This window comes from Lonchura striata, chromosome 14 (genome assembly GCF_046129695.1).
Source record: "Lonchura striata isolate bLonStr1 chromosome 14, bLonStr1.mat, whole genome shotgun sequence".
Taxonomy (NCBI): domain Eukaryota; kingdom Metazoa; phylum Chordata; class Aves; order Passeriformes; family Estrildidae; genus Lonchura; species Lonchura striata.
Genome location: NC_134616.1, coordinates 4,162,118 through 4,182,779, shown reverse-complemented (window position 1 = coordinate 4,182,779; position 20,662 = coordinate 4,162,118).

Sequence of the window (20,662 nt, the reverse complement as noted above, 5' to 3'; positions counted from 1 at the left end):
AGTATTTTAAGGCACTGTGACATCTGGAGACATTCATCACATATAAAAATTTCCCTTTTCCTCCAGGCATTAAACCCAAACAGACACCCTGCTTTACATAGAAGTGTTTATAAAAAGCATTTCAGGTAAATTCTATCCCACTGGTTACAAAGGAACTAAATACAAAGAAAATCTTGTCATAACACCTCATTCTTGCTTCACGAGCTTGGAAGAGCTGTTAGTGGCTTCTCACAAACAATTTTAAAAAGAGCATTTCTTGGAAAGCAGTAAAATATGATTAAAACAACCTCTGTTTTACAGAGTCCATAAGAAAGTTTTTGTGCTTCAGTAGGAAACTACAGAAACTGCAGTAATACTCCTCAGGGGGAAAAAAGGTGCTGTAATATAAAATGTGGAAACACTGTTGGTTTGCCAGCTCAGGAGTGTTACCTGCATGCAGCACGTTGTCCTGCTTAATAAAGAAATTTCTACCAGGGTCAGCAGAAAGCAGGCCCCAGGTCATCCCGTTGTAATGGAAATAGGAACAGCTTCCGGAAGGCTTTGTAGATGTGGTGAGGATTATTGGAGTCATAAATAACAACAGTAAGTAATACATGCATGGTGACCTGTACCAGGTAATGAAAAGAGCCTCAAACAAAGCTTCTGAATTTTAATGTGACCAACATTCCATGTACATCCAAACCCTGGGATGGTGCTGCACTGTGGTGTGCAGGGTGTTACCTGCTATGGAATTCTGGCTCTGACAGCTGGGGCTACAAGGAACAAAACTGCTTTGATATAAAATTGAAAAATTCTCCCTTGGGAACACCGCGATCAGGAACAGTGTTTACATCATTTATACTTACGTTATTTATGGGGTTGGGAAGCTCTCTGAAGGATTGAGGCACAGAGGGTTACAAAGCCTGGCAGGCAGCAGCACCCCATAAACAGCTTGAATGAGGCAGATAAAAATCTGCTTTCAGCTGGAGGAAGGCTTTAGAGCTGGAAGTGAAGTCAGAACCAGCTGGTGAGCAGAGGCTTTGTTTGTGTGATCCTCCCTTTGAAGGCAGAGCCATCCTGCACCTGAGGTTTGGTGGAAGGTGCCAGTCTGCAGGGAGAGCCCCACTTTGTTCCTGTTCACCCTCAGGGTCAGGCTGTGCTGATGGTGGGGCAGCACCTGGTAGAGGGAGCCAAAGCAAGATGTCCCTGTCCTTCCAAAGGCTGGGCCAGCCTGGCTGCAGCTGCACCAGCTGAAGCACCAGGGATTGCCACAAAGATGATGTGAGGCATTTTCAGAGAAGAGAGCAGATGTCCAACCCTGGCTGTTCAAATCACAAGTACATCCCAGCCCTGAAAACAGCTCTGTTCAGGAGTGTGTGCTTATAGCCAAAATTGCTCAGGATGCACTTGATGCAGGTGAGGCTTTGTGGCCGTGCCTGGCACCTGCAGGTTCTGCTCTCTGGGGCCCAGGGGCTTTAGAGGAGCAGCAGGAGGTGAGAAACAACAGATGAGCACTGAGCAAAGGGCTGGCTGGGGAGCACCTCAGGAGGGTTGGAGTGTTGGCTCTGCAGCACTGCAGCCCCATCTGCCACCTCTCCACGGCAGTTTCAGGGCAGAGAATGCTGAGAGGAAGGATGGCAGCTTGGGTTTGGTGCTGCCTGACCCTCTGCCCTTGTGGTTCGTGGCTCTGCAATGACAACACGTTCTACTTCCCATAAGAAGAAAATAAAAAAGCACATGAGGTGAAATACCTTGAGTTGTTTTAGGACAGCACTCCAGCCCCACACCAGAGCAGCAGAGCCCATCATTCCCACTGTTCCATACAAGCATTTCCGTGTGCTCACCTACAATGACTTTTTAGCTACTGTATCATTTTATATTTCATTTAGAAATGTATTTTAACAGGTGCCTTGTGATACATAACTAGCAGGGTTGGATCTGAAATGCTTCTGTGATTTCAGAATTATAATTCTCCTTTTATATTCAGTGGTAAGAAAATTCACTGAGCAGAAAGGGTTGAACAGAGTTTAGGGTATGGTTTAAATACTCTCGTTTACTTTGCTGGCACTAGCTCATGATCAGACCATAAAGAGTGAAGGAAAGCTCTCTTATCCCATTAATATGTCCCTTATAATAAATTGTGTTATCAGTTGTAGTTTATACACTTCAAAATAAATGAAAATCCTCGGAATATGAAAAAAAAAATCTAGATTTTATAATTGCATTTATTGATTAGTGTCTAGGATGATTTACAATCTAAAATTGTCAAGGAGCGTGCAAATACACTTCTACTTTTGCCATACCACCAGAGAGGAAAAATCATCTTTGTATTAGAGTATAACAGCAGTACATAGAGTACCAAAACAGAATAAATGTTTTATAAGGACACTGGGTTTGTGATGGCTCTCAGTATTTTCAAAAGATTGTATTTTATGGTATGAAATGAAATAATTAAGTGCTGCACTTACCCTGAAGCAGAAGTTTGTTCTAATCATTTTCCTGTTTGAATTGTTGAGGTTATTTAACAGTCACTTTACTTTGTTTCAGATAATTAATACTATGCAGGAGATTGGTGACCAAGAAAAAAAACCCCTAAGTGAACAACTTTCCTTCTACCCATTAAAGACCTTATTCAGCCTGCTAAAGAGTAAATGCCTCAGCTGAATGAAACACTGCCAGTTATCATTTACCAACTATCAATTGCAAAACACCCCTTCAGAACATAACATTGCATGATAAATACAACTTAGTAGAAAATAAAAAGATGATGCTAAACTTTATCCTGACACTGCAAAAGTCCTGTGAGCCCCAGCAGTGAGATCTGTGTTATGCTGCCAGCTGTAATTTCCAGTTCAGGGATGCTGGAAGGGAACAGATAAAGGAAAGGGCCTGCAGACATGTGGAACACAGGGAGCAGCTGATCTGTGAGTTAAACACCCCTCAGCTCCACGCCAAGGAAAGATATTACATTCATTATGACCAAAGAGCAGGAAACCTGTTCAATTCCAAAGCAACAATTTGCATTTTCCTCTCTTGGACAGACTGCCTGAGAACAGTGCTCCTTACTAAAGGAGATAAAGGAGCTGTGCTTGTGGCATACTAAAATAAGTGTTGGTACCTTGGCGTTTTTGGGGAGAACAATACAGGGATGTGGGGGTTTATCTCTGCTGTTACTTGTAAATTACTAAAAATGTGTTTTAGAAACAGCTGGTCTGTCTGTAAAGAAAATGTGAAATCATTAAGCAAGTAGGAGAGAAAAGTGTTTAGAATATAAAACTATTAAAAGTGAGGGAGTAAGTTTTTAGCATCCATAAATAAAAGCAGCTATAAATTTTAGAGACTGTTTTTCTACCCAGCAATCTCTCAAGATAAAAGAATGCCTTAAGATATACTTAATTTCTGGTACATCATAATTTCCATTATTCAACTGCTATGAAATTTCTATGGCTGAGGATGAAGGGTGATGGGAATTTTAAATAAAAAGTGTACTGAACAGTTCTTTGGTCAATGTGTATCACAGGCATACAGAGAATAGAACAAAATATCTGAATATCTGAGGAATTTGGGCATGGAAACTGGAACAGGGATATTTTAACCTGCTTCTACTTCTAGACCATTAGTAACTACTTGATTTTAGTTACACATTACAACTGCTGCTGTTGTAGCAGCCAGAGGCTGACTGAAATGTCTTGTCCCATGCTGGGACCTACAGAGCTTCTCTTTCTACATATTATTTGGCTCTATGTAGTACATATTATAACATATATCTTCCTGTCATAGAATTTGTGGGGTTTTTCCATAGTCTCTTTCTCTTGGTGTGACGTAAGTTTTGACAAATTCCTACAATTTATACCTGAAATTTCTATTTTCTGTGAGTACAGAGTTTATGCTGTTTGTCTTACTGTAACACAGAAAAGTTTCCAGGTTATGGTTGCATTTAGCAAGATTTTGGTTTTGCTGAGGTAAAACATTGTGCAGAATTTATTTTTGAAAAAAATTATTCATTTTGAGCCCTTTCCACTTCTCAGAAAGCTTCCATTTCTGACTCATTTCTTACCAGGCAGGTAGAAAGCAAGAAACCAACTTGATTTTTTTTTTTTTTCCTATAAAAATATAGAATATCTGTAGTTGCTTCTCTGGGATTTCAGAACCAGAGCTCCTGACAATCCTCCCACATCTGTTTCATCAGCTGATTAAAATGCAGATCTCTGAAGAGGTAACACATTTTTGGATGCTGGGCGTTCCTCTACCCAGCTCATTATTAAGAGAACAACTTTATGCACCATCAGCAACTTGGCAGCATAAACATGAAACAGTTCTTTAAATGGGACTTCCATTTTCTGGGAGGCTTTATGGCTTTTATCACCCATTTGAGCATAAAAGTTCTCGTTATCTTACCAAACCTTTTAGCACAAGAAAGAATTCAGATAGAGGCCTTATGTAAAGTGCTGAATATCTGCTTTCCTGATTGTGTTGTATGATTTTTGGTGGTTTGGATTTTTTTTTTAAGCCCACAAGCCACCTGACAAGTTCTAACTTATTCTTCCAAAAGTGAGATCCTTGTGCTGATAGGGACAGCGTGTGCTGTTGCACTTAATTTTATAACGACTCTTTATTTATGTTTCAGGTTGGAAAAGAGTCAAAATCAAAACATTCCAGTCAAATGTGTATTTTGATTTTATTTTTGATTTCACAATTAGACCAGTTGCAGTTTAAACCCACAACGGCTGGATTTTTTGAGGAAGGAATATTTATTTTGACACTGCTCCACTGTCTAGTCTCTGACTTGCTTTGCTCTGCCAGCACAGCAACTGTTTTGCCCCCAAACTAGAATAAAAGAATTAATTGTATCCCACTAAAGCTAACCCTGTACAACGCTGCTGGCAAAACCAGCGACTGCCCTGAGCCACCAAAATGTACCCAGTTTTAGGAAGCACAAAAGTTTTAGGAAGCAAGTTTTTTCCTTCTGTATCTCAGCCTGATTAGCACTTCAGGAATCACGATGGTGCACAGGGGGTTAACACACAGCTCAGCATTTTGGGGATTATTGCCACTGACTCAGAGCACTTCCTAGTTTTTGCCACTCCATCAGATTACTCTTCTCAGCTGCTGTAAATTCCCTCCTGGATTAGACAGCCTCATGCAGTTGGGATGTAAATGATGTTTTAAAACACCCTATGGACATGGAGGGTTACTGGTTTATAATGAACAAGGTTATTTATACTTTGCACCTTCCTCCCAGGTAGGTCTTTACACTCACACAGTCTGTACAAATCTCCAGAGCAAGAACAAAGTCCATGGAGCAGTGAGAGATTAAAGAGTCTTGGCTTTCACTAATTGCCTCCTGTTTCCTCATTTACAGATCTTAGCAAAAGAGCAAATGAGTGGTTCCCAGTCATCCCTGGGCATTGGCTGCTCTGAGCAAGCAGCAGTAGGAAGGGGATCCCTGTTGTGGAACTGCTGAGTCCACATGTGCACAATACCAACACTCCATGTGTTATTGCAATCCACATGAGCTGATGCTTTTATCTTTGTATCAGATTATTTACTTTTTCCTTAAACTTACTTTTCCATTTCACTAAGATGCCACCAGATTGTGTTTTCTACCTTACCTCATGTACACACTGGTAATCCTTCATCTTCCTGCTCTGCTTTCTGCTGTCTGGTTCACACATGATTGTTCTTTTACTATTGTTACTATATGCTATTCTTTTACTATTTTTATCTGTGAATTACTATATTTGTCAAGAAAAGCTTTCACTTGCATAATTTGTCAGGTATACACAGGCTAACAAGGCAGCTCACCACCACAGAGACATTCACTAAGCCTCTCCCTGCCTGATGTGCTATTGCTGCACTGGTTCAGTTCTAAAGAATCTGCTTTAACACTCAGTTTCTTTTGTCCTGAAACAATGGAAAACCAAAATCCCTTCCTACAAACTGCTCAGGCATCACCACCCTCTGGAGTTTGTTGTGAAGCATCAGCTCCATTGTGTCTGAGTGTGTCTGAACTCTTTGTGTTCAGAAAGACATATTTTCCATCTCATTTTAGCTTGAGATAAATTATTTTGTTATTAGCCAGGAGTTAAGCTCCTTCTCTTGAGATGTCAGCCCCTAGCTCTCTCCATCCTGGTGTTTGGAGCAGTGCTGAAAAGGTGAGGAGGTGCCCCCATGGGATTTTTGGGAATATCTGGAAGTGAGAATGGTCCTTACTTGAGACATGGTTGTAGATAATCAACTTGAGACGTGTTTACTTCCTGTGCAAGGCAGGCATTGCTCTTCCATGCTTCCATATCATCTGAAAAACAGGATGTATTATTTTAAGATAAGAATATTGGAATCCTTTTTCTAAGTTAAAACCAGAAGGATGACTAAGAGGTGGCATGTTTCAGACACTATGTCTGCTCTTGGGGATGGTCTGTGCCATACATGGCTTTGTTCACTCATCAGCTTTTAAAGCTACTGGTAAAAACCTTGTATAATAATAATAATAATAATAATAATAATAATAATAATAATAAATCATATAACTGTATCAGAAAAGATGTTCCTCTGTTCCCTGCAGCCCAATTTCTCTAAGGAAGATTATCCACAAAGCAGGATGAAAGCATTTTACACCACAGAGCATGGGACTAAAATAAACTCTGTCTAATAGAAAGAGGCATGTGCTTTGTAGACAGTGAGAGTGAAGAGAGAGAATTCTGCTCCTCACAAACTACTAATTCTGTGGTCAGTGCAATTTAGACTATCATTCCCAGGACTCAATAATTACCTCATTATTTTAATTGCAAGTCAGCTGCCAACCCAAGTGATCAGTCAGAAAGGCATAGGAGAAGTTTCTACCTGTGGCCAAAGTCGAAGGTGACACCAGGAGCCTTTCCTAAGTGATCCAGCAGCCCCTCATCCATCCACCCATCAGTGCTGTTCCACAGACATGGCTGGGCTCTGAGTATCCAGCCTGTAGCTTTAGGAACTGGGAAGAGTTCTGGAAAACCATCAACTATCAATAATAAGTTTTTCTAATGACAGGAACAGAAGAAAGAATATTCTTCAAGCAGGAGGACAGGTTCAAACCAGTTCTGCAGGAAGCGTCACACACCAAAGATCAAGAAGAATGCTAATGTGCAATCATTGAACAGAATAGGAGCCAAAACTTGATATAAGGCACGTAATGAATAATGCTATACAATCAGCTTCTCTACACCCACAGCCTCTCTAAATTTATAAGCCATACATGCCATTGGATGGAATTGAAATGCATTTCCCATCATCGAAGGGTACCATCCAATCTGCTCTAACACAGGACCATATTGGGACTGAGCAGACCATTCTGTTTGCTAGAAACCCACCAGAATGTGCTGGTATTTATATCTCATAAAAGCTGTTCAGTAAACACAGTACAAAGACCTCTGATTTCACCGAATGCATAAACACGTGCGAAGAATTTCATCTCTGATTCAAACATGAGAGAGCTCTGTCAAAGGAGCTTAACCACCATTCCCCATCCCAGGGAATTAAACACCTTTCCACTTGGAAAAACTGTCCTGGCTTCAGCAATTAGAATTCCTGAGTTGAAATTGCAAACTCTGAATTTGCCTATACCAGTTATTTCAAAGGAAAACGTAGTATTAGAGACAACAATTTGAGGTTTTTTTCCACCAACATCCTGATGTATTCTCTGTCCTTTAACATTTCTGTGTGGACTTACATTTGTTGGTGTATTTTTATGGATGTGACGGCTCAAGCCTGTAAGAATGACTGTTATAATTTCAATTTTATTGTAAAGATTCTTTGTCAGTCTTGGGAAAACCTGAAAGAGAAAGAACTACAAAGCACCATGACAATCTCTGCCATATACTAAATCTGCTAAATCTGCTAAATCTGCTTCTCCAAGCCACACAAACTGAACTGTAATAAACCAATAAAGCAAGAGAGTAAAAAGCAAGTCAGGGTCATAACTCGTGCCTTGACAAGGAAAGGAATCTCTGAGGCTGAAAAGGAATGAAGCACTTTTCATTTCTGTCCCTGATTAATTCACAATGCAAGGTGGAAGGATCTTGAGGGATCAGCTACACCCAAATGCATCTTCAAGGTTTTCAGTCCCTTTCTGGCAACAGCAGAACCTCTGCTGGCAATCCACTCCATGGCTTAACTGTTATCAGCTTCCTTAAGATTATCTTCCAATTTCCCTTGCTGCCTCTCAAGACTATTATTTCTAGAGCTGCTTGTGGTGAACAGAGGGGAAAATGCTATTTCCTGTCACATTCTAAAGACTGTAAGATAACACATTTAATAATCTCAAAGACATTTCCACTGAAAAAAACTCAAAGCAAAAGAGACTCTCTAGAAATACCTGACAGAAGGAGAAATCGGCTCTCTTGGCAGGCTCTCCCTCTCTGGGCAAACCAAAAACACTCAGAACTAGTCAGGGGTTGCAGAACTACTCCAAAGAATCCCCAAATCCCTTCACTTAGCCTGGAAGGTTTTTGGGTTTGGCCAAGGACTTACAGAGTGCCCCAAGGCCAGGAGGGTGTTTGAGAGCGGACTGCAGGGCCAGCTGATCTGATTCCCTGGATGTTCCCTTCCTGGAGGACAGACCTTCCTGGGAATGTCAAACCAGGAGCCTCAGCACAGCTTTAAAGCAGAGAATTACTCAGCTTGAGTCTGCAAAATGGGAAAGAGCAGCACATTTCAGTTCAGATTTAGCATCCAAAACCTTCACAGAATCCCAGCATGGGTTGGGGTGGAGGGACGCTAAAGCCCATCCAGTGCCACCTCTGCCATGGCAGGGACACTTCCACTGTCCCAGGCTGCTCCCAGCCCTGGCCTTGGACACTGCCAGGGATCCAGGGGCAGCCACAGCTTCTCCACAAACTGTCATAATTACTTCTATAATTATTTCAGAAGGATTTTGTTGCAGGACACAGAGTTGATGACCTCGAATCTGTGTGTGTAATAATCTGACATTGTAATTCAAACCCATAATGATGGCAGATTTTACTCTGTGTGGTATTTGTAGACAGAGAATAAAATATAATGTTGAGAATCTTCAACATTTTCCTAAATTTTTCCAGTCATTAATTACGATTTATGTCCTGTACCTTACTTCTCTCACTGAGATTGATTTTGTGCTATAATTTCTAGTAGTTGCCTCGTTCTGGGATTCTTAAAATATGAACAATATTTGAAAATAAATCTTGAATTTGGAGTAGCTTTGTCATTACTCATTGAGCCAATGACTGAACAGAACACAAAGTCAGTGAGCTGACAGCAATTACCAGAAAGGTATTTGTAGAGGAAAGCATAGAACATTTACACAATAAAATAGTATTTCTCATAAGTGATCTGGCTACTTTTAATATAATATTTGCAAGCAATTTCGTTTAATAATTCAAATGTTTATAGTCTGGTAACACTAGAACAATAGAATGGACCAAGCTGTGCAACTTTCTTTCTAGACTAGAGCAGAGATGCATTTCAGAATCATTTTAGCCCAGTGCATTGGGGAAGATAAGTGACAATCAACAGTGGCTCAGACTCAGAAAATTTTACTTTGTTACCTTGGTGTTGTTTTGAATCAATGGCAACAAACTTCAGTCTTGTGCAAGCATTTAGAGAGAGAATTATGGGTATAATTCAGGAATAAGGTGCTTTGTAGGGTGGAGTTAAACTTCAAAGGTGGTGAAATAAAGGCCAGTCACTCACAGCTGTCCTTCTATTGTAATTAAATAGGACATTAATTGCCAAGTGTTATGACATTTAATCAGCTATATAAAAATAATAATAGTAATAAGAGCGATAAGCATCATCACCAAAGTTATTACGAGAATGAGCTGAGATCCCATGCCCAGTATCTCTAAAAGTTCTTACAGACATGTCATTCCAGAGTGTCAGTACTGTCCAAAATATTTTCTTGGAATGTATCCTGATAAATTTCATTCTTTAATGAGAACTTTTGCAAAGAATCCCACGGTTCCTATTCACCAAATGAAACAACAGCTAGCTATCCTCTGCCATTGTATTGGACCTATTTATCCCTGTAAAGATGTGAAATAGTTCATTTTGGTTTTTTTTAGTCAGGACACATTAGTGAAAAATTGTCATTTTGCACCATATTACAGGGGGCAGGCCAAGTAAAGGGTTGGAAAATGACTGATCACAGGGTATGAATAATATTGCAGCTGCAGACCCCAAATAAGATCCTTTTCTTTTAGTCTCTGATCTTTACACCACCTTCCTTTCTTATATAAGAAACTGGATTGGATATATCCATTTCATTCTTCTACAGCATAGGAATACATAAAATGTCCCTCAGTAAATTGATGTTTTAAACCTTATCCTCCAGGCCTTGGGTGAAAACATGGAAACAATGAAATATGACAGAAATATCAAAGAATCAAAAACAAAAATCCCATTAAAAAAAAAAAAAAAAAAAAAGAAAGAACAACCAAAAGAAAAACACACCAAAAAAAACAAAATAAAAAAAAGTGCATGCTTTGAAATATTTAGGGTGAAAAATAAAGGATGAGTCAATGGACCTCAGTTCTTCCTGCAGGTTTTGTACCTTTTCCTTGTGCATTCCCAGTTCTTACAGCTTAGGCTGTTCTTACAGCTGGTTATCTGAAGGAAATTTCTTTTGTTGTGAGGCTTTGCCTGCTTGGTTTTGAGGGAGCCACTTCCAACAAGCACCAAAACCACCACTGAAGTCCTTGTTGCTGCTTAGGAAAACCTTCCTGGGCTCTTGGAAAAGGAAGGTGCCCGTTATGTTCCAGCCACATTTCAGAAGGATAAAACAGGAGTGGAGAAGGAGAATTAGAAAGAATAATGAGTTTTAAATGCAGGGATACAATGGCAGCCACTGCCTGGATTCCTGAGCCACCCTGCCAGGGAGAAAATTCCCTCTAGGATAAAGGGAAGGAATGCAGTCACGAGGAGCCACAGGTATCTCCCAGCTTGGTCCATGGAGCCACCCAAAAATGCTCCTGCATGTTCTGCAAACATTCCTGCCCTCCCCTGACACATCCCCTCGGGAGCACTGCCTGGTAGCAAGGAGGTGCCTCCACACACACAAAAAGATGCTTTTTCAATTATTTTAAAGAACAGCCAATTAACCTCCCTTTACATCACACATTCGTGCCAAACAGTGACAGTAAGGAATTTTCTTGTGAACTTGGTCTTATCATCAAGACTACTAATTTGGCAAAACAATTACTTCCAGCTGCTTCCTAACACTCCCCAATTAACTGATTTTTTCTTGTGTTCTCATGTAGTTAGCAGCCAACTGGGAGTCCTACCAGCAGGAGCATTTTTACTGGATGTGCCCATTCCCACACTTTGCACTGGTGCTATATTTGTTATTTAGAACAAGCCCAGATTGTTCCTGGAACTGTGCCTATAGAAACTCCTGCTGTAATGTGTTTATATGATCTATAATTACAGGCAAGCTGCAACCTGTCCACAGCCACTGCATTATCAAACACATGAGCCAGTCCCTGCATTAACTATTCCATCTGATAAATTCCCTTTCTTCAGCAGCTAAGCAGAGAAGCTAAAAGAACACAGGTTGCATTTTTGAGATGGCCAATATATAATATTCCAATACATAACATTCCAAGCCAGTTAAAGGACATTCAAAACTACCAAATTCTCCCCAAAACAACAGGGATGTCAAGGCATCAGGCTGAAGATTAGGCCAAGATTAGTTCATGTCAGGTATTTGCATTTGAAAATACTTGTCAAAAACCACAAAGAAGATGTAGGAACAATCATGGTCCTCACCTGCCAACAGAGCTTCATGCAGCTGAGCCTGTGTACACAAATATAAACTGTAAATTCTGGTTATAATCCTAGCAAACAACACATTGTTACAGGTTTTGATCTAAATACTGTGTCGAGATAAATAATTAGGACAGTCGTAGTACCTGTAGGGAGAAAAATCTTTGTAGAAATAACATTTTAGTTAAATAGAAAAGTGGAGTTGCAAGGTTTAATTATTTGAATTATTTTGATGTACTTCATATACAGACCTTAATATCTTTTTGTACCCAGTATTTTGTATTTTTCTGACATCAAGCATCTAAACAAGTATTTTCTCAATAAAAACTGCAAATACATGCCAGTAAATTTCTGTTCATTCATTCTCACTCAAGGCAGCAAGTTATCAAGAAGAATTTTTAACTAATCTTAATACTTATAGATACTTTTAATCCCATCTAGTAAACACCTCTTTCATATGTGATGTCTGAGACAGATTTATAAAACCTTGCTTCAATACTATCTAATCTTTTGCTTAATGCCATTATCTAACCTCTGTGCACCACCACAACTCAGATGAAAGGGTTCCTGCTGGTATTTTTGGATATTCATTCCCATTAACAGGGGGAGAAGATGGCATGGAAATCACTGCATCCAAAGTGCAGAGGGACAGGCAGGGCAGGGGCTCGTGGTGCAGTTTGCCATTTTACATTTCTTCTTTCTTTACAAATTTTGTTTTGAGTAAAATCCAAGCCCAAAAGGTGAATTTTGCAGTTATGAAATGGATGTGGCCAAAGGACCACCAGCAGAGCTGGTCTCACTGAAATGAGGTGCAGATGGCAGAAATCTTGCAAAATTTGATAGGAAAATTGCACAATCTGCCTTATCAATTTATCAACCAAGGGCATTCCTGCACATGTGGGGAAACAACTTCTGCTCCCTCATATCTGACAATTCCCAATTTGCAACTCCAGCAATAGCTCTTTACGTGTGAATTAAATACTATTTTGTTGGTTTAGTGTTGCTCTATACTTAAAATCAAGAGCAAGAAATAATTCCACAGTGTTTTGATACGGAGTTCCCATCATGTTTTGTGTTTTCTATTGCACCATGATATTATTAAAGGTTATATAAGAAGTTACCACCTGCTGGTACCTCTGACACAGAGGAAGAAGGAGGAAGTAAAGCAGTGAAGACCTTCCTGAGGTCACTGGGATTGTAAGGGCATTACAGACATGTCTGACATTTAATCTCCCACAGGGAAATTCCCAGAGAATTGCACTTTAATACCTCAGTTCTGAGCTCTTACAGCTCCAGCTCTTCCTTCCCAACTCCCTGCAGGTACACAAAGCTACACAATGTTTCACTCAGGAAAGTAACTTCACTGTACACTTAATATTTTTTTTAAATTAAGGTTTTCAACAGCTGCCTGGTGTTCCTTTGAAGGAAGTCTGTCTTGTATGTAATATTAATGACAGGTGAATCAATATAGGAACTATAATGCATGTCATTTCCACTAGAGAATGTTACTTAATTACAAATACACACAATTTTCCCATAATGGCAGGAATTTCTGTTTGCAAACATGATTAATACTGTATATTTAATACATCTAGGCTTATCCTAAACATTATTAACACCTCAATATATGAATTATTATAAACCATTCCTACACCAAATCCCACCGAGTGTGCCCATCATGGTAAAACAGTGAAGATTCTCAGCTGTCAGGAAAATCTGTTTTTTCTCTCCAGTTCTGAGTTTTAGGTTATCCAAGGTAAAGCATCTTTACCTCCTGCCTGCACCGTGTTGCAGAATTCCAAGTCCTGGTAGTAAACAATCCCTTCTCACGTCAGAGGCTCCAGGCAAAGCTGATCCAGCTCATCCCAGCAGCTTCAGCTGAGGAACTTTTGATGTCCCTTTTGCTATGATGTGTAAATACCTAAATATAAATGTATGGATGTGTGAATATGGATTTATAGAATCGATTAGGCAAATCATTTTCTGCAATATTCCCTTCTCCCCCTTACAGCCTCCAGAGCATGATCCTCTCACAGCTGTTTGCTGAGAGCTCCCAGATCTGGGGGGCTCATGGTGACCTCAGTCACAGGCAGTAAATTCAGAATAACTGCCCTGGACGTAATGGAATTGGCTTCCCTCAGAAAAACAAAAGTGAAGAATTTTTCCCTTCTCCTCTATAGTGGCAACTGAATTTCACTGATCCAGTGAAGACAGGGAACTGTTTTGGATTAGATTTTGTACCAGGAACACAAATGCTGCGTCCTCCTGGCAGCAGAGTCATCAACACTAAACCAGAGTTGATAAAATGCTACAAGAACCAGAACCAAACACAAATCCCACCTCCCACATTCCAGCAGCCATCCTGACTTCTTGGAATAATCATGCTGACGTGCTGGGAGGGCTCCCAGGGACAGGGACAGGGACAGGGAGTGCTGCCCCTTTGTGTGAAGGCACATCTAGATAGAGACAAGGTCATTGAAGATAATTCTGCTTATGAACACGGCTGCTCCTTTGTGTCAACTGATTTTTTAATGATGTGTTACTCTTCAGGTGGAATTTTGGATGCTATTTTCTTTGATATCTTTATGAGTCATGGTTCAGTTGAGCAAAGCAAGCTTCAATTTGCTAATGCAAGTGTGTACAAATTTGAAACTGGTTGGGTTGGGTGTGTCTGCCTATAGAAACACACATTTTCCTATAGTTTTCAATGAATGTTACTGGTGCAAAATTATCTGGCTGCATCTTAGCTGAATTTAAGTAATTCATAGTCTGAATACCATTCTTTCAAAGTTAATTCAGCTGGGTAATTGCTGAGGTTCAGAAGAAAACTGCATTAATTGTGAGAAAACCTGTGAATAAGAAGGCATCTATCTGATCAGGCCACGGGCTGTACAACCAGTTGGCATCACCCAACACCTGCTGAGCACGAGGCCAGCTTCCCTCACACAGCCTGTGAAAGCAGGGCACAAATGAAATGGTTTTCATTGAGAAAATGAAGAAATCATTCCTATTGCTTTCCCCCAGGCTGCTGTCTGCAAAACTTGGAGCAAGCCTGCTCCCTCCTCACCCTTCTGCAAGGGCAGGGGAGCAGAGCCAGAGCTCAGGGCTGTGCTGGGAGCACTTCCAGCAGCAGCAGGAGCAGGGATTCACATCCCCCCATGGGATGGCACAAATGCCAGCCTGGCAGCCCTGCTGCTCTCCCACCTGCCCTCTGGAGATGCTGCACCCTGGCAGAGTGACCTGTGCAGTGCAGAGGAACTGCTCTGCTTCTGCTCCCAGCCAAACAGGCACCAGCAAGCCCCAAAAGAAGGGAAGGAAAAAATTGGTTTGATCCAAGCCCTCTGTGCAATCCTCCCACCCTCCCCTCCCAGCTGGGAGCACCTTTACCAGCTCTGCTGCTGTGGCCACAGGAAAAAATGATAACTTTATAAAAACAAATTCAAGATTTCTTGAGGAATCTTACCAACACTGTGAGTTTTGGGGAAAACTGCAAAAATACAGTTTGCTTTTAAATGTAGTTAACTCTCCCCAGTGCATCCCCTGGTAGTGCAGAAATCCTGATTTATCACACACTTACAGTGGGTTGTAGGAGGAAAACAAGGCTTACAAGTCAATGTTTCAATGTACTAATTCACTTTGCAATGTAGTTTGTTTGTTATTTGTAAATGTACAAATATGCGAAAATTAATTGTACCATTTGCTTTCTCAAAATAAATATGTTTTTTCATCTACCAATCCAAATGTTTCCAAAGAACTGAGTGATTAATACCGTCTCTAAAACTGTGATTATGTCAATAAACATAAAGCAAGATATTGGACTAAGTATGACTCCAACTGTGAGTGATTTACAGTGATAAAAATACACAGATGCCATCTGTACCAACAGAAGAACACTCGTCAAAAATTTGTCTTATGGTAACACTTCTCTCTCATTTATACTGAAACGAGCACTATTTCTTTTCCAATGGCATTGACAGTAAAATATGGCCACTTTTCAAGTGAGTAACCCACCAGCAGGAGAAATACACTGAACACTATGAATTAAACTTCTTTGACTCACTCAGGGCCTCCAGGATGTATCATTGAATGCTCACCAAGTATTAAACCCAGTTTGCCAGCCTAGCTCTGCTAACTCAGTAGCTGCTTCCACACTAAGAACTTTTTTTGGAGGTAACACCCCCTTACTTTTTGCAGAGAAAATTTAAAAAAAGAAAAAAATCAACAAGAAAAAAGCCCCCAAAAAACCCAACAAACTCACAAACCAAAACAGAAAAAAATAAAAAGGAAAAAAAACCAACCAAACAAAGCCAAACCTCAAGCAAAATGGCCAAAGCTTTAGGTTCAGCAGCAGCCTAAGTCCTTAGTCTGTGTGTCTGATGCTTGCCAGCATCTTTGCCAGGTCAGCATTAAGCAAGAGGGCCATGGGGTAAGCACTGGGGAAAGCAGGGCAGGCAGTGAGCACTCCGTGATAAATATCAGTCAACTTCAGATGCTGACAGAGACATCAAAAGAAAAGGAGAATTTAAATAGAATCTGCACACAGAGAGCTTCCAGTAGCAGCAGTTGCATAAACAAAGACAGGCTACCCAAAGCGTTTTTAATTTCTAACCATGCAGCAGACCCTGAGTTTGAGAGTGGAGAGGGGTTATGTCATTATTTCCATTTATTTCCAGGTGTAATAAACCCATGGCAAGTGCAGGGGAGGATCTGGAGGATGCCCAGCTCAGCCTCACGTTCCCAGTCCTGCCCTGACTCTGACTGTCCCTGGATGTCCAGGGGAAGGGAGATTACAAACACCCACAGCCTTTCAGAAATAATTTTCACTAACAGTGGCCTAAAGTGGGTCTGCTTTGGGCTCTAAAATATGGCAAGAATGTAAATTAAAGTGCAAAGTAAAGCTGTATTTATTTCTGATTTTTGTTCTGTCACTGTGCTTCCACCCCCACTTCTGTCAGTGCTCCAACCCCGCAAAATTTCCTTTGTATCAGAAAGTTGACAGATTTAGCTCCTGAACACTTCAAGCTACTTTGCTTGCTGAAATTTAGGAAAACAGAACAGCTGTCATTCAAGCATACTTTGCAAGTAGCAAGCCTGTTCACTTTCTAATGTTTACTCCCTAAAAATCAACACTTAAATGACATGTTCTACTGACATCACAAACCCCACTCGGATCTGACAGACGTGTGGAGCAAACCTGTGCCAGAGCCTGGGGTTCCAGAGTTCTCAGCTGATGCTGGGCATTTGTGTAATCACTTTTTGCTTTGTTTTGAACTGTGCAGGGTTTTTCTGGTGCAGTGGTCACTCTTGGTCAGGTTATGAATTTGGACTGGAGGATAATTCCACCTGGAGCAATTCATGGCACAGGAATGGGTAAGGAGCAGCTTGCCACAAGGTGAATGGCTGAAGCTGCTTATTTCATGGAGATTTTCTGGTTCTGGTGTCCTTCAGGACCATACCAGGGTGCTACACACAAATCCAAGGTGATTTTCTCCTTAAGAAGCTGTGAGATCAAGAAGCCTCCCCTGGGCAGTGAGCATTTGTTCATGAGCTCACTCCTTCATGATTTCACATCATGGTCCTCACTAAATCTTCTAAAATGAAGTGCACTGAAAGTCACACATAATCCCATTTATCAGGGACTGGGGAAAGGCACAGTTAAATCTCAGTTCTTGATAGCTTTTCCTCTAAGAAACCAACCAATTTTTAGATTCCACAGAACTATCACAGAAATGAAAAATAAATTCACTGACTACACACTAGACAACCCCCAGCAGTTCAGTTTCCATCACTTAAGCCTTGCTACCCATTCTAGGGGGTGCATTTTTAATGCCAACTTTGATGCTGCTCTGCTCATTAGCAGATTTTCCATACCAGCCAAATGCCACTTATGTGCCAGCAAGGCATGCAAAAGTAGGTGATCTGAAATTATTTTCCCTAATGACATTTTCTTTCTGGATGCAAATAAAATTGTGTCTGGACGTGTATCTGTATAATGCAATTACATGGCTTGATACAAACAGACACGATAACTACAATCCTAAATTAAATAACTGCACATGAAAATCCCATGAAAATATACTTCTTGTATTTAACATCCCTCGTTCACCTGCCAGCAACCAGCATTATGGGCATTTTTTCTGCTGGTTCTTAAGACAAAATAGTGCAATCTTCATTCTAAAGCAGTAAACATTCACTCTTGGCATGACTGACTGTGGATTTTTACTAAAGTTGGTGCAAAAGTCCCAGGAAACAGTGGAAATTTTTCTATTAATGTGCCTATAAATATGTGCTAGTAATTAAGTAGAAGTTGCATAATTTATTCTGTCCATGCTGCAGATACTTTAATTGCAACTTTTTTCCTTGAGAAAAGTGATGGAACATTGCTTCAGGTATCTGCAGTAATCAATACTCCCATCCTGAGAAGAACACAGCATGAATAAATTAAAAATGTGACTGAAGACTGGGAAAAATGCTGATTATACATTGTTATAACCTACAGAGATAAACTGCATCCATATGCCAATAGTTTCCATACTTTTTAACAGAAGGATATATCCCAAATATCTTTGTGTCCAAGGCCAGGTTGGATGGGACTTGGAGAACCCTGGGACCGTGGAAGGTGTCCCTGCCATGGCAGGGGTGGCACTGGATGAGTTTTAAGGTCCTCTCCAACCCAAACCAGTCTGGGATTCTATAATTCCATACAGGAAAGAACAGACAGATGAAAACAAATGTCACACTGGAATTTGTATATAAACCAATCAGAGCATGAAGAATAAGTAAGGTTAACAAAGAGTTTGTGTCTGTCTTCTGAGGAAGCAAAGGTAGACATTTGATAATCCATAAAATCCCATTATGGCACTCATTGTGGGTACCTAATTCCATGCCACTGGCCAGTTTTTATGCTGAGTCTCAAATTTTGTGCCTGTTTTCCATCACCTGGTACCACTCACTCCTCACCTCATGGCTCCTAAAACCTTTACCTTTCCTCCACCAGTGCTCACTTGTCACGCTTCTGTTGGAAATCTGACAATTTCCAGTTAATTGAAAGAAAAATGCCTGATCAAAGGGCTGGATTTCACAGCAGCCATGGTGACATATGGCTGCCCAGCTGGGACAGCCTGGGTGCTGTGACAGTGACTGCAGGGCCAGAGAAAACAGCCCCACCAAACACCTCCAGCAGGGCCAGGTGCTCCAGGAGGGCAGCCAAAAGCCCAAAGCTTCAAAGACCCAATTTTTGAGTGAAACCATGCAAAGGCAGGAGGAATTGTCCCCATGTTACCAGTGGGGTTACTGGGAGGTTGGATGAGAGCCCTTTAGGAGGTGTTTGGTGTCACAGAACAGGTTCCCATCCTCTGCCTGACAGGGAAACCTCACCCAGCTGCAGACACTGCCACTCCACACCAGCCTTGAATGGTGTGAATATTTGGCTTATCACAAACTGCCCCAGGTTTTCTGGGAGCCTTTGGCTCAGGGGGCCCTGCCTCTATCCCCGTGGTTTTGGGGGGACTGAGACCACACAGGTGTCACCAACGTGATGCTGCTTCCCTCAGGGCTCAGGAAAGCAAAGCTGCCCTATGCAGATGAGGCAAAGTGATGGACACGGGCATTGCCAAGGAATCTGGTTAATTGTTTTGCTCAGAAGAGGAAAAGCTGGGAGTTCTTGTCCAGAGGTGCAGCACCTTGATGAGGCAGAAGATTAAAAATATCCAGCAGTATAAACCACAGCAGGAACAGGCAGGTTTATTTTCCTGACTCTTACCTGAATTAGCATTACAAAATGTACTACGGGGTATAATTGTGGTGGGACCCCTTGGCCTCAGCCCACAGAAGGTTCTGGACCATCACCACTGGCTCAGTTTGGACTTTCTGTGGAATTGTTTTCATGAACCTCCTTGACAGTAACTGAGAGAATTAATAAGTGTGGAAAATCATCTGTCTTCTCAGACAGGTTTTCAGTAATTCCTCCAAACAAGAGAACCATCCCTGTACAATTAACTTCAATGGCCACAGTATTCAACATTAAAATGAAAATAAATTCTTCCATTTGAAAGACATGGAGTTAAAATACATAACCTCATTCCAGCTGCAGACATTGCCACCTCCAGCACCAGCCTCAGTGTGAATATTTGGTTTATCACAAACTGTCATTGAGTCCTGAAACAAGGAGTGTCCAAAAGGAAAACCACGTGCAGAACAATGCAGGGAGACTGGAGAGAAGACAGAGTGTGAGCAAGGTGGAGGGAAAGGATGTGCTGGATTGCTGGGACACCGAAAGAAAAAGGAAGCAAAACAGGACAGTAGCAAAGAGGACAAGAAATTGCACATCTGCACATCCTGACTTGTAGGAGTGCACAGAAACCAGCCCTAAGAATTTGGAATTATGTTTTAAAAATTAACCAGACATTCCAAAGTAAATTTAAAAATAATCACAAGGATCACATCACATTTTTCGACATAGGCAAAATCCATAAAGAATGCGAAAATTACTTTCATCAAAATATATGTCTTAAAATCAGTCTTGGTGGGATTATTTGAATTTACACAAGCAGAATTTCTGCCCTTAAATCTATATAAAACCTCCAAATGTCTGAAGAGACACGTTCAAATGAAGTCCCGGAGCACATGCTGGTTATCCCGGACATTTACAACACTGGATTTCAGACACAAAACGCGCAAAGCTCCGCAGGAGCTGCTGGAGTGAGAAATTCATCGAATGTGTGCAAAACCTGATTTCCAGGGGTGACGTCGAGCGGCCGCTGCTGGGAACGTGAGAGAAGAGCTCTCTCTGCTGGTGCTTTCCTGGAAAAATCCCGCTGGAATGGGAATAAATCCGGGATAACACGGCAGCCCCAGCTCTGCTGCTGGCCATGGCTACAGAAAAGCAGAATTTGGCCAAATTCACGCG